We start from the raw sequence: 14888 nt of genomic DNA on the forward strand, positions 1-14888 counted from the left end.
AGTTGTGCCCACAAGCAGAATTGTGCACAGCATGCAGGAGAGACCCTCAATGCCTATTCTGTCAGTAAGCCACCCTGGGGTGGAAGGAACTGTATTCTCCTGTGTGTGCGTGTATGTGAGTGGGTGTATACCCATTCACATGGGCATGGGCTGTGGGTATGCACCCAACTGGGCCTGTGTTGGTCTTCCAGATTCCCAGGCAACACTTGGTACATTCTGCAAAGCTTTTGGGGCCAGCTTCTGTTGCTCTTTTAAGAAATGAAATTGCCTTCCAGATGCGTCATTCACTTGTTTTTCCTCCACTTGACAGAGCTGCCTAAACTTCTCATTCAGGGGGCCTCAGAGAAGTGTATCATTTCACGCTCCCTTGTTTAGCTTCTCCAAAGCTAAAGCCAAAGCTGGCACAGCTACTGATTAGCCAGAAATCAAAAGCAAAGGCTGGGCTTTTGATGGGACAACTGCTACATTAGAGAGGGATGGTTGTTTTACAATTGCTGGGTAAGGTCCATAATATTACCCACCACTGAATGGCCATTAAATTGCAAATTACCGGTCACTTTGCTGGACGGCTCAGCCATCCTGTAATCATGATGATAATATCCCCCATAATGGTCAGGCCCAGGCACCTACCAGGAGTCTGGCTGCTGAGGCGCCAAATTGCTGGGCTGCGTACAGTAATGATTATCACGGCAGGAAGGAAGGAAGGCTGCCCCAAAGTCCTGGCTGTGTGGCAGTCTGTCCTCATTCCCCATTAGGAAGCATAAGGGACTATTGGACTTACTCCAGTGTTCCCTGGGGTTCTACCTATCGAGGATCTAACTTTGTGTGGCTGTCCCACTCCATGACATTTCCAGTACATGGTCTCTTGGCTCAATTGTGCCAGCTGGGATGTGAACCCCGAGCTGACAAGTGGAAAAATAACATAATTGGTTTTCCCCAGTCTTTTCCTATGGTGAACTGTGTGCGTGTGTGTGCGCGCATGTGTGCATGTCTGGTGATGGAACTGTGGCTGTGAAACACACAAAGTTTTAAAAGCATTGATACTCATATTTTTAAGTTGGGTTGTGGCTTCATATCTTGCATACATGTCATAGGTATTCTTTTATGGTACAAATATGCAAAAAGAAAAAGAAGACAAAGCTGATGGGGTGATGAGCCCTTGGGCCAACATTTGGCCTATATCAGAGTCCTGAAGGACACAGAGGGCATGCTTAAGTGGGGTATTTATGGCTTTAGGTAAAGGAATCCAGGATGGGGTGGGAGTGGGGACCAGAGAACTGAATGCCATGAACTCACTTGAGTTTTGCCCTCAATTCTCATGGTACTGCCTCCTATAGCCAAACCCAACCAGAAGCCAGAGGTACTTTCTACAAAGGGCAGAGCAGGCTAGGGAAGGAAGTGGGATCTTGAGAAGTGAAGTGGACATACCCAGTGCCTCATCTGACGCCTATTTGTTGATGGGCTGTGTAGGCACTGGCTGGCTAATGGGGCCTCCTGGGCCCTGCGTGGGCTGGAATTCCAAGGTCTTAGTCCATTCCTACCCTGTGTTGCCTGGGAGTTAACCATGGTGGAACTCCAGACTTGCCCTTCTTTCTGTGGTTGTTTTCCTGGTCCAAGGGGCCAGGGATTCCTCAGCTTCCTTCCAACTGCAGTCATTGCCCAGCATTTTGGCTCCTACAGCAGGCTTCTGGGCCTCTGGAAATGGTACAAGATGACTCACTGGCATGGCCCAGCTGATCAGCTGTGTAGGGAGTGCCCTGAGCACAGACCTGGGACTTGGCGGGAATCCCTCTAAGTAGGAGCTGCGGGGTGGGTGGTGGGCTAAGGAGGCTGCTGCAGGCTCAGGATCAGACAGAAGGCTTAGAGCTTCTCCATGACTTGCATGGAGGCTCTGGACGGGGCCCCTCTCTGTGCTTCACTTTTGTCTCCAATCTGGAAGAAATGGCATCCTGCCAAAGTTTGTAAGGCACTGCAGCCCCCTCACCAAGCCTCCTTCCCAGCTCAAGAGAGTGCTAGCTGTGGAGGGAATAAAGTTGGCATTATTTTCAGTTCCCCCAGAGAAATACCATTCTCTGCCCTCTGAGAGCCCATTTGCCAAATTGCTTTTAGCAAGGCTGAACTAGTGACAGGAAGAGACTCAGATGGCATTCTGTGAAAGTAAAGAGAGCAATGAAAATAGCAAATGCTTACAGTGTGCCTACTCTGTACTAGGTGTGTTCTATGCATTGCACATGTTATTATATTTAAGCCTCATGACAACCCCATGATGCAGGTGCTAAAGTTATCCCCACTTTTCAGATAAGGAAGCTGAGGGAGAGAGAGATGAAATAACTTTCCCAGTGTTATACAGATGGTAGTAGTAGAGCTGGGATTTGAACCTAGGCGGTCTGGCTCCGGAGTTGTGCCGCCTCCTTTTCCTTCTTGGCTAACTTCTCCTTAGTAGGTGCCAAGAGACAGGATGTTCCCAAGTATGAATGGAGTGTAGAGCTGGAAATAGCTTAGAGGTTCATTTAGTCCAGCCGCTGTGTTCTTACAGAGGGGGAAACCGAGGGTCCACAAGGTTCCGTGATTAGCTCTCTGGAGCCTTGACCTAATGTGAGTGGTTTACTTGGCAGTTCTGGAAACACTGGGCAGCTCAAAAGTGGCTGGCTGTGCCTAGTGATAGTCTGGCAGTTCTCCTAGCGTTGTTTAGCAAGTAAATTTCTTTGAAGCAAAATTCCCTTTATCCAAGAAGCAATGTGACCTCAAATCTCGTTTAATAAAACGTCTCTGACGTTAGCCGCATGAGGCAAAAGCCCTGAAGGTGTCTGTGCTGCCCTTGTGCTCTCTGAGTCTGACGCTGTTTCTGGCACTGGCCAAGGAGCTGTTTCTGCCGTGAGTAAGTCAAGCGTCCGGTTGTGCGGGCGCTCGGAGACCAGGTGAGCTGGGCAGGCTGGGGGCACAGACCGGAGGAGAGAGGCTCTTTCATCAATTTCCAGGGATTTCAGGGGGCACCTGAAGCATCTTTTTCTGCAGAGGTCCTCAGCCCACCCAGCCAAGCTGCTGTCACAAAGAACAGAGTGTCTTGGGCCATGTGATCATGGGGGAGGCTGCCCAGGCCTCTGAGGGGGCTGCCAGCTTCTGAGCTGTTGATTCCATGACTCTGGGACCCAGAGCTGCAGAGAAAGGGCAGCATTCTTCCTGTGGAGGCCTGATCCAAATGGCCCCATGGCTTTCTTTTCTCCGGGATCAGCAGGGCTACTGTTGGGAGGGACAATCGAGGTTGTTGTCCTGGCCTGGCCCAGAGGCCCCACTGCCAGATGCAGAGCTGGCTCCCTGGGCTCATCCTTGCCGCACCTGCCCTCCTTATCATTGGGTGCTCGTGGGTCAGAGCCATACAGGAGCTCTGTTCCTTCCCACCTCCTGGCAGCTGAGGCCCGGGACAACCTCCCTCTGTCCAACCCAGACAGCCCAGGGGCCGGTGAAGAGGATGCCCCTTCCCCCACATGGCCTACATATTTTACTTCTCCGGAATGCATTAGAATTAGGATGGAGATATTCAGTGTCTGTGAAGAAAGTCTCATGTTAAATTGGAAGACACTCATTTGCTCTCATTTTCCAGATAATGCACTTACAAAGGGGTTAACATGTCAATGTTTTCCTCTTCCTTTTGTGTGGCTTAAGTGATAAAAGGGACGGAGCTTGCTCTCTTGGGGGAAGATCTTGCTATCTCTTCTCTCTCATGCTGTTTTTTAGTCCTCAATCATGTCTGTTTTGAGAAGGCTACATGTGACCTGGACAACTTCTACTCTTGGTATGAGGGCAAATGCTTTCTCGTGCTGCAAATGGGAGCTCTCAGGCCCGGGTTTGGTTATTGGGGGAGAAATATATAAAGAAAGGGTACCACGATCACTTTGGTTCAAGGCACTTGAACCTCTTGGGTGTTTGGTCAGAGAATCCAGGAATTTCTAAATCCTGTCTCAGACCAATAACCCCACCATCAAATGCTTTCCCATATCATCTGTATCAGTCAGGGTCCAGCAGGAAACAGATGGCGTACTCAAACTAATTTGAGAAGATTTTAATAAAGGGATGACTTATAAAAATGTGGGCAAGGTTTAGGGAAACCATTGAGGGATGGTGCATTACCCTGGAGCTAGCAACAGCAGGAAACTGTTACCACTTTTAGGCCTGAAGGCTGAGGGGAGCAAGCAGTTACTGCATGCCAGAGAGAGCTGTAGCTCTTTGAGACAGCCTCCTGACAGAGCTTTGGCCTGTGGAAGAGGGAAGCAGTCAACCAACCATGATCTAGCCAAGGGGGATTCAGAGTAATCAATCTAATCAATCTCACACTCTTCCCACACCCCCACTGGCCAGTTCCTCCCAATGGCCAAACCCAAGCAAAAGCCAGAGAGACAGCATGTTGATGAAGTTATCAATGCCTTCTGTAAGAGTCAACACTCTGAGGCACAGAGCAGGGTGGAAGAGGGTGGAGAGTGGATTTGGAGAGGTAAATGGAAAGTATCTAGCACAACATCTTAATGTCACCTGCCTTCTACCTTATCTCTGACTCCTAACAAATATGTATATATACATATACCCTAACCTGGGGAATGGTGCTGGACAGTAGACAGAGGGAAGGATTGCTGCTAAACATCTTACAATGCACAGTGCAGCCCTCTGATAACAAAGATTAATCTGGTGCAAAATGTCAATAGTGCCAAGGTTGAGAAACCCTGCTCTAAGTGGAGAAAGGAAGATTTGGGCTCTGTGAAAGGGAATCAGAGAGCAGGTAGAAAAAAGAGAAGGGTTTTTGTGCATGTTTGTTTTGGTTTGCTTGTTTTGTTTGAATAGGAAGAACCTATCACAGAGGAAGTTTCCACTTTTGTCTTTGGGGAGGATGGTCCCATGTTGGGGCGCAACTGGGCTCACTCTCTGCATCCTGGGAATCAGCTGGACTGCAGGATCAAACATCTACAAGTAGGATTGAGAGCTCTTTGGGGGAACATCTCAGACCATGGGGATGACCCTCTGAGTTTCTCTGCTCTTTGCGGCTGCTGGAAGTGGTACAGCAGACTCTAAAGAGCTATTTCAAGATGGTTCAGCCAGACCCAAAGGTCTGGCAGAGTTTTTGCCTTTTCCAGGCTTTGGGGTTCTCTGCTTTTCAGCTCAAAGCTCTTAGAATGTTAATAAGTGGGGACTTACAAAGCCCTGAAATAGTTCTCAGGACACAAAGGAAATGTCCTAGCTCAGAAAGTAAGCGAGTGTAGTCAGCTGTCCTTTGTTAACTTTCTGATTAAACCTGGTCTTTGCTTCTTTATTCTCTTCCTTCCTATATCCCATTTTCAGGTTATTTCCCTGCCTGTCTGTGCCTTGGTTAGAGAGAAGCAGCAGGCAGAGAAGAAAACTCCATATCAGCTTTCTTTGGCAAGTTATTAAGAAACTCGATGAAAACATGAGGAAGTAATGAATAAAATTACCTTTAAAAAATCAGGATTAACAATTACCTATGCTATCCCTCCCTCCATCACCATGTCTTGACCAGGCTGTATTACAGCTTGAACGACTTTAATATTTATCAAATTTTATTTATTTTTTAAACAAGCAATCCATTTACATTGTTTAAAAACAAACTGACAGAGGATTTAGATAAAGAGGCCACAGTCCCCTCTCTTTGTCCTCCCATCCCATCCCAAAAAGCAATATCCGTCCAGAGATAGTCTATTGCTCTACAAACAAATAACACATATACACTTTCCTTTGATCTTTTCATCCCATTCAAATAGTAGTATATTTGCTTTCTACTCAGTAATGTATGTTGGAAGTCCTTCCATATCAGTTAAGAACTTTTAAAAAATTGGTTCCATGTTATCATATGGATATACTTAATATTATTTGGTCAAAAATAACTTGTTTTTAAAAAGGCTTCTCAGTCTATTTCAAACCAGAAAGAATGCTCAACTAAAAACAAAAACAAAACAAAACTGAAGGTTTAGGCATTTGCTTCTACCATTTTGTAAAGCTTTTATTCTCTCATCTTACTGAGATTTTTGTATTTTTTCCCTGCATTTGCCCCTTAACTTCAAACCTCTATAAAATACTTATTCAGAACCATGGAGTGTCCCAAAGGTTTGGATACTGCTTGCAACCTAAACCGTGTCTGTCTTATTAAAGTACTGAATGTTTACTATTTTTTTCTTATGGAAAGCCAGCTTGAGCCAGTCAAATAATATCAACATCAGAAAAGCCTGTTTTGGCTTGGGACAAGACATTGCACCTCTCTGGTCCCCAGTTTTTCCATTAAAAAAAATCTAGGTAGTATCCTGGGGCCTTAGCACCTTGGAACCTTTGTACCGGCAGGGCTAGCTCAGATTTAGAAGAGCCTACTCATCTGGACTGTATTTCTGTGGGCAGCCAAGACCCGTGTAAAAGATGAACATATTTAAAGTAAAGAAAGAACCTGCTGTGTTTGGAAGCCAAAGTACAGGGCAGGCAGAAGAGCCGTCAGGGTGTACAGCATTCTGGGGCTCCAGGGCTTTGAAATCCTTTCCACTGTTGTCACTTGAATGTCGAACATGTTATTCTCAGAGGACAGTAAAGAGAGGTACAGGTACCGTGGGCTCCAGGGGGATTCATTATTCAAGGCACAAAATTTCCTACTCTGGCCTGCAACACATTATGATTCAAATGAGTCCACCACAATAGAAGAAAAATATGCAAGCAGATTTTTCTCTGTTCGTGTTTTTTTCCCCTCCTCTCTGAAGCCCTGTAATTACAGCAGGCAGGTGGAGCATCTGGGGTGTGGGGGGAGTCAACTGTATTTTTACCTTCCCAGGAACGCGACTTGCCTACCGCGTCAATATATTTTATTTTTAATTAAGCGCCTATTGCAAAATCTGAGTCCCTGTGCAAAAGTCTGATTCACAACTTTCCGCCCCCCCTGCGGTTCCCCCAGATGCTGCTGCTATTACTGTCTCAAATTTCCCCTCTTAAAATTTGCTCTTTTAGTAAATTACTTATGGCCTTTCCTGAGCTCTGCAGCTCTGAGGCGGTCCAGCTGCGGGGCCTTCACCTCTTTTCCCCCCCGTGCCCCGCACACCTGAGTCAAGTCAGTTTCTTCGCCTGCCCAGCAGCGCCATGTACCACGAGCGCGCCGAGGTTCAGGCCCGGGAGCCCTTCCGCTTCCCCGCTTTCCCCGCAGCGGTCAAGCGAGGCTGGGGGTGGCGCTGTGCCCGTAAGAGACCTCCAGTCCTGCGCTGCGGGGCAGCGGACCTCAGCCCTGCAGCTCACCCGCCGCGCCCCCCTCCCCCCTCCCACCGCAATGTGTGAGCTTTGCGGGCTCCGGCGTAGGAGCCCCACCCGGAGGAGGCCACGGGATCCGAGACCCCTATGTTGGCCAAGGGCGGGGGGCGTGCATGAAAACCCCCTTGCTGTCGGCGCTCCGGGCCGGGGAGGGGGAGTGGGAGGATGATGCAGGCGCCCGGGCGGGAGCCGAAGGGTCCTCGCTCTCCCCCCTGTCGCTGGCCACTGAGGAGGCAGAGCCTGGGCAGCCCAGGGCCTCGGCAGAGCGCGCCTTTTCCGATCGGGCAAGTCCGGGACTCCAGGAAGGACAGGAACTCACATCCAGGGACAACATCGCCCGGAGACCCTGGACCGATGTCTGGGCAGGGTGGGGGCTCTTGGGGTTCCCGCAGGGAGAGTGAAGCGGGCCCGTGACCTGGTGCCTCCAGGCGCAGTGGGGGCCGGGCCGCTGCAGGATCCCTGCGAGCCGACTGCCCGGGCGGGGTGCGCCTCCCGATTCCGGCTCAGTGTTGTTCCTGTTCCCCCGCTCTGGGAACCAGTAACTGGATGCAGATGGGTTCCCAGCAATGCGCGGGGCCGTGTCCAGGCCCGCGGCCTCGCGGGGATGGCTGCTGGCCACCGCGCTGCCACTCTGGCTGTTAGCTGGCATTTCTGCCTCCTAGGGGCAGTTTGAGGGGTGCTCGGGGTTGGCCCGGGACGGTGGAGGGAGACTGCAGCCAAAGCGCAGGTGGGGCTGTCAGCACTTGCAGAGAGAGCGCAGCCACCTTCTGTCACTAGTGAGTCTTAACCAAGGGCAGGAGAGTCAAAAGGGTGTTTTTAGGCTAGGAGAGAAATCTCTCTCCGGAAAACAAACCCACGTGTCCAAAACAGGGGCCAAGCCTGGAGTGAGTGCCACATCTTTGCTGACCCATGGACCTTTCTCGGGCAGAGTCAGCCTCTGTCCATGCCTCCAGTTTCCTGGGCAAGAACCTGTACTGGGGCCCCGGATCTGTCTAAGGAAGGGTGGGAAGAGTTGGGGGCTGACTACTGGTTTGATCTCAGGGAAGGACAGGCCTCCGTGGGACCTGCAGGGGGCTGAGGGCCAGATGTTGCCAGCAGGTCCCATCTCCCTCTGAAGAAGATGTGGGTCAATTTATGACCTAGTCCAACCCTCCTATTCTTAGTGACCCAGAGACTAGGCTTGGAGTTCTGTGATTCCTCTTTTACAACTTCTATTGTATTTTTCTTTCTCATTACAAAAGCGGTGCATGTTTTTTGTAGAATTAATGAAAAATGCAAACACGCAAAATGAAGAAAATAAAAATCAAACCAACACACTCTCATTACCTAGAGACAGACTTTCCTTGTATATCCCCAAACAGTTATTCTGTGGAACAGTTGGCTTTTTCTTTTCTAAACAATGTATTGTGAATATCTTTCCATGTAAGCATCCTTCCAATGAATACAGTTCAATAAATAGACTTTCTTCTTAATGACTAAATAGTACTTTCATAGCAGGGATGTAGTATGATGTCTTCAGCTGTTCCTTTCCTGGGCTTTTAGGGTGTTGTCACGTTTTTCCTTCTGTCCACACCATTCCAGGGTCATTCCCCTGCTGGGTCACTATGCATGTCCTTAATTATTACCCTAAGACCTGTTTCTCAAAACAGTTGGGTTAACTGCTCTGCATTTTAAAAAAGTTTAAGTACATTTTGTTGAATTGACCTTTAGAAAGGTTATGTCAATTCATACTCCCACCTGCAGAAAATGCAAAAGTTTGTTGCCGGAATTCATCACCATCAATCATGAATATTAGTCTTCTTTTCATTCTTTTATCTTTGACTTTTTTTTAATTGGAGTATTCATCTTTTACTTACTGGTTTGTAAGAATGTTTTATGTATTCAGTCTATTAATTCTTCCTCATGTATTTTGCATTGTCCATTGTTTTTTACATTTAAATTTACATTTAACGTTTTTGTGTAGTTGAAATTCTTAATATTTTAATTTATGGTTTCTGCCTTTGGTGACCATTCTATAAAGTCCTTCCTACCTCAAAATTTTCTAACTCCTTGCCTATATATATATTCCTCTAGTACTTCTATTATTTCATTTAAATTTTTGATTCATATGGAATTTATTTTGGTATATGGTACAAAACAGGAATCTAAGTTTTCTCCCTGCCCACTCCACCTACCCTGGTTGTTGGTTCCAAATCTTTTTGACTCTGGCACATACTGTAGCCAATTCCTAAACAAGCAGAGCCAGAAGGGAAGATCTGGTGGCAGAGATCCTGCCTCAAGGAAGCACAGAAACTCGAGGTGAAGGATTGAGAAACTTCCTAAAACAGATCTATTTTGGAGCAGTATCTGATTGGAATCACATAGATATAGATGAATTCCAGTTTCTGCCTCTTTTACCCTGTGGAAACTGGAGCAAGCTACTTGACTTATTTAAACCTCAATTTTATATCTGTACAACTGGTATGCCAATAGCACCTACCTCTGAAGATGGATGTGAGGATAACGTGATAATATGTTTGGCACATAGCAAGCACTCAATGTTATTAGTTAATAGGTAGGGGGAAAATGAATGCAACTGCATGTGATATGGAGATATTAAAAAGAAATACAAACTATCAATAATTATAGAAATAAAGGTAATGAGTCCATGTGCTATAGTTACATACAGTTTGAGTTCAAGAGAATTTATCCAGACCAATTAGGAGGTTTTCCCGTGGGAAAAAAAAGAGGCTGGGGGGTCGGGGCTTATATTCCTATAGCCTGGATCTACTGGAGTCTGGACTTCAACTAAACTCAGACATTTCAAAAGAGTCTGGTAGCATTTCTGTTCTCAAATCTGTTCCAAAGCTTTCTGATGAACCTGTCTGGGTTGAAGAGAATCAGCTGAACAAGCCGGCATTTGGAGAGCTTACAGGATACAGAGCACGGGGGCTTGGGGCTCTAAATGGGCAGCCATCTCCTTCCTGGCTCACCCCCAGCTGAGGATTGCTGCAAAGAGAAATAGTCACTGGACATGAGCCAGGGCACCAGTCAGCTTAACCAAAGGAATCAATGGACGCTGTGTTTGCCTCTGCAAATGAGGAAAATGACATGGTGAGAAGGCATATGCCTTGTCCAGAATCACAAATCCCAGGGGCAGAGAAAGCAAAGAGAAATGTTGCCTCAGAAGGAGCCATTTCCCATCATGAGGATGCCTGGAGCCCGGCCTCGAATAACAAAGGAACGGGACGCTGCTCTTCAGCTACTGGGCAGTGGAGGCCCAGCATATTTTTATGAGGCATGGACAATGCGTAGCCATTCAAAAGGCCAAAGCTGCCACTTAGAAAAAGGCAAATATCTTAGGAATCTCTTGTTACTAGGCAAATGCCTGACTGCTTTTTATGGGAGTGAGACTCAGCTTGATGCTCTGTATGCAGGGCTTCAAGCTTGGATTCTGAATTTTGCTTCAGTGGAACATTGGTTCTCAATTCTGGCTGCATATTGGAATTAGCTGTGGAGCTCTAAAAAAATATAGATGCCTGGGTCCCACACCCAGAAGGCTGGATTAAATTGGCCTGTAGTAGGGCTGAGATGTCAGTAACTGTTAAAAAGCTCCTTAGTGATTCTAGTATGTAGTTTAGGATTGAGAAGAAGCCCCTTTTTGCATTGCTGTATTATCTCTCTTCCCAGCTGGTGAGAACTAAGTTATAAGACAAAACTAACCTAGCAAGATGTTTTTCAAACTTTAAGGAATTATCTGGGGATCTTGTTAAAATGCAGATTCTGATTCAGGAGGTCTAAGATGGGGCCTGAGATTCTGCATTTCTAACAGTCTCTCAGATGATGCTGAGGTTTCTGGCCTCAAGGCCACCTTTGAGTACCAAGAGTCTAGAAGTGGTCCTCATATTTCAGTGAGCATAAAAAAGACCTAATCAGCCTATTGAAAAAGTAGATTGCAGGGCTGATTCAGAGTGTCAGGGATGGAGTCCAGGAATCTGCATCTTTAACCAGTTCTCAGGTAAACTGATAGTTCGAAGGCCACTCTTGGAGAATGTGATCAGCCTGCCTATGGTTTTATCAGGCATGCGCCTTTTCAGCACATCCTGGAATAAACGCTTGGCTGGAGGAGCATGCAGTCAATTGGCTTGGAGTTGAAATGGAGCAGAGAGCCGTTGATGCCTGGCTCCCAGGCCTGCACTCCAGCTCGCTGACTCTGAGATCCCTTAGTGTTCAGGCCAAATCCCATTACCACAAGAGACCTACAAGTCTTTGCATTTTCTTGGTATAAAGGAGCTATCTGTTGAGGTTTGGGTTTCTTTTTAAAAATTTATTTATTTATTTTTGGCTATGTTGGGTCTTTGTTGCTGCTCACTGCCTTTCTCTAGTTGTGGTGAGCTGGGGCTTCTCTTGTTGCGGAGCATGGGCTCTAGGCGTGTGGGCTTCAGTAGTTGTGGCTCGCGGGCTCTAGAGTGCAGGCTCAGTAGTTGTGGCGCACGGGCTTAGTTGCTCCACGGCATGTGGGATATTCCTGGACCAGGGCTCGAACCCGTGTACCCTGCATTGGCAGGCAGATTCTTAACCACTGCGCCACCAGGGAAGTCCCTAGGTTTGGGTTTCTACTGTAAAGTTATTTGATCTGTCCCCCCCTTGGAACTGTGACTAATACATCAAGAGTTCAGAGCATAGATCCTGGGAGAATGAAAAGCAATAGGCCTTTTAAAAATAAATTTATTTATTTATTTTTGGCTGTGTTGGGTCTTTGTTGCTGCACGCGGGCTTTCTCTAGTTGCGGCGAGTGGGGGCTACTCTTCATTGCGGTGCTCAGGCTTCTCATTGCGGTGGCTTCTCTTGTTGCGGAGCATGGACTCTAGGCACACGAGCTTCAGTAGTTGTGGCACACAGGCTCAGTAGTTGTGGTGCACGGGCTTAGTTGCTCCGTGGCATGTGGGATCTTCCTGGACCAGGGCTCGAACCTGTGTCCCCTACGACATTGGCAGGCGGATTCTTAACCACCGTGCCACCAGGGAAGTCCAAAAAGCAATAGGCCTTAAAGATGCCTTCCACACAAGGAAAAATCTCAAGCAGGAAAGTAAAAGGTGGTATAAAAAAACAATGCTATATGTGCTCTTAAAGATATCAAATAAGAAATTGTCCCCAAATTAATGTGCTTTTTTTCTTCACTGAGATAGCCTGTGAGGTAGGGTAAACCCAAGACCTGAAATGACAGTCTGAAGGAAAATTGACAAGTCCCACCTATTCTCTCTTTTGGTTACTGTTAGGGCCACCGCTTTTCAAGTGCTAATTATTCAGCTTGTAGATGATTCTGGGTCTTTGTTTTTCTCCTGGTTCTTCTCTCTTGTTTGGGCCATTTCACTGCTTATTCGCCGCTCCGCCAAGGATGGAAAATGGAAATGAACAGTGTAACATCTTTGAGTAAGTCTGCTTAGAGGTTTGATGGAGAGAAAGAGAATTAATTATTATTGCAGATCTTATGGAATTCACCTCAGTGTGCTGTTCAGGTCCACTTTTATATGGTAAATTCAAGCCTTATAACAAGAACAGAATGCCTTTCCCATAGTTCAACAACCACCAGCAATAATTTGGTAGAAAAATTAGAGTTTGAAAAATGCTTAATTCTTTCATTCATTCTAATATACTTATGACTTTATATGCTTCCTCTTCTCAAGTTGTCTGGTAAAACTGTTGAGACGTGGGAGACATACATTTATTACTACACATGTGTAACTTTCATGTTTAAGGAAGGTTCTTTTGCCATCTCTTTCTTCTAGCTAGTTACAGTATATTATATAACAAAACAAACTTCCTATTCCCGTTACTTGGTATAATAAATATCTTGGTGAAATTTCTTTCAGAGTTTGATTACTCAGTCAAAACCTAAGTATCCTGCTGGGAGAAGAACAATCATTTTAGTGACAGTGTTCTATGCTTTGGTTGAATTGAATAGTTACTAATCCAGCCAAAGAAGAAAGACACAGGTAATTGGAATCGAGCAAACACACTGAGCCCCTCAAAAAAAAAGACTAACAAGAAGTGTACAATATCTCACTAAACATCTCTCCATCTATTTTCTCTTTTCCTTACAAGAGTCATTTTAGGTGTGAGAAATAACTCTAGAGGCCTGGTCTGCACTAGGGGAAAATGCTATTCCTCAATTAAGTGACCTGGAAATGAGTTTAAACAGACACAGTCTGCCCACGGTCAATGTTAGGTCAATAACTCTAATAGCCAATTCGAATTTTCTATTAGGAAAATGTAACACCCCTAATCAACCATCCCACCCCACACTGTGTAGCACCACCAGATAATTTTGGATTGTCTGAGGATAGAAAACAGGGAGGTTGGTTGGCCAACTTTCATGTAACTTGTATAAATTAATAGCAACCATTTTCTCTCATTCATCTACACAACCCAAACTACTCGGCCTCATCCAGAACCACTGCAGGAGAGCAGTTGTTAGAAGGGGTGAAGCAATAGGATTGACTGTCTTGGTTGTGGTGTGGTCAGGATCCCCGAGACTGGATGCTCCATGGAAGTTCCATGACTCCTGCTTGGTGCTGTATCCCTGGTGCATAACACAACACTTGGTTCTGAGTAGGCACATAGGTTGGCAGTCTGGGTTTAAACCAGGTCAGGTAACTAATGGCTTTTTAATTTATGGATTTTTAGAGCTGGAAGAGACCTTTGAGAGAATAAAGATCACTATAAATTTCCCATCCAGCAGCAATTTTACCATCTTCCTTCCATACAGAATCATGATTTTGTTCAGTTGTTCTCTTTCTCCTGTACCCTCAGAAGAGGCAGAAACAATCCCTCTCAAGGGGACTCCTTTTTAGTGGCTGGTTCAGAAATGGGCACTCAGTGATGACCAATGCTATGTGAGGAACGTCTTCTGGGGGATTTTCTCACTCCTTTTCCTCTGGATGCTATGTGTCTGACTGCAATACCTAGAATTATGGCAGTCATCTTACTACCAGCATAAGGATTAAGCTGATATTCAGGTTGGCAAAATAGAGAGAAAGACAGAAAGAACCCAGATCCTGATTGACACTGAATCAATCAACCTCTATGATGGTTAGTGTTTTGTATCAACTTGAATGGGCTAAGGGATGCTCAGGTGGTAAAACATTATTTCTGGATGTGCCTATGAGGGTGTTTCCAGAAGAGCTTAGTATTTGAATTAGTAGACTAAGTAAAGCTCACCCTCACCAGTGGGGGCGGGTATCATCCAATCCATTAAGGGCCTGAATAGAACAAAAATATGGAAGAAGTGTGAATTTGCTATCTTGATTGAGCTGGGACAGCCCATCTCCTCCTGCCCTCAGGCATTGGTGCTTCTGGTTCTTGGGCCTTCAGACTCGGACTGGGTTTTACATCATTGGTTCCCCTGATTCTCAGGCCTCTGGTTTGAACTGGGATAATACCATTGGCTTTTCTAAGCTTCCAGCTTGCACAAAACAGATCATGGGACTTCTCAGCCTCTATAATCATGCAAGCTAATATAATATAATATAATATAATATAATATAATATAATATAATATAATATAATAATATACATATATATACACACACATATATGTATCTCCTATTGGTTGTTTCTCTGGAGAA

The sequence above is a fragment of the Balaenoptera borealis genome (genome assembly GCF_965194805.1).
Source record: "Balaenoptera borealis genome assembly, chromosome: 2".
Lineage (NCBI taxonomy): Eukaryota > Metazoa > Chordata > Mammalia > Artiodactyla > Balaenopteridae > Balaenoptera > Balaenoptera borealis.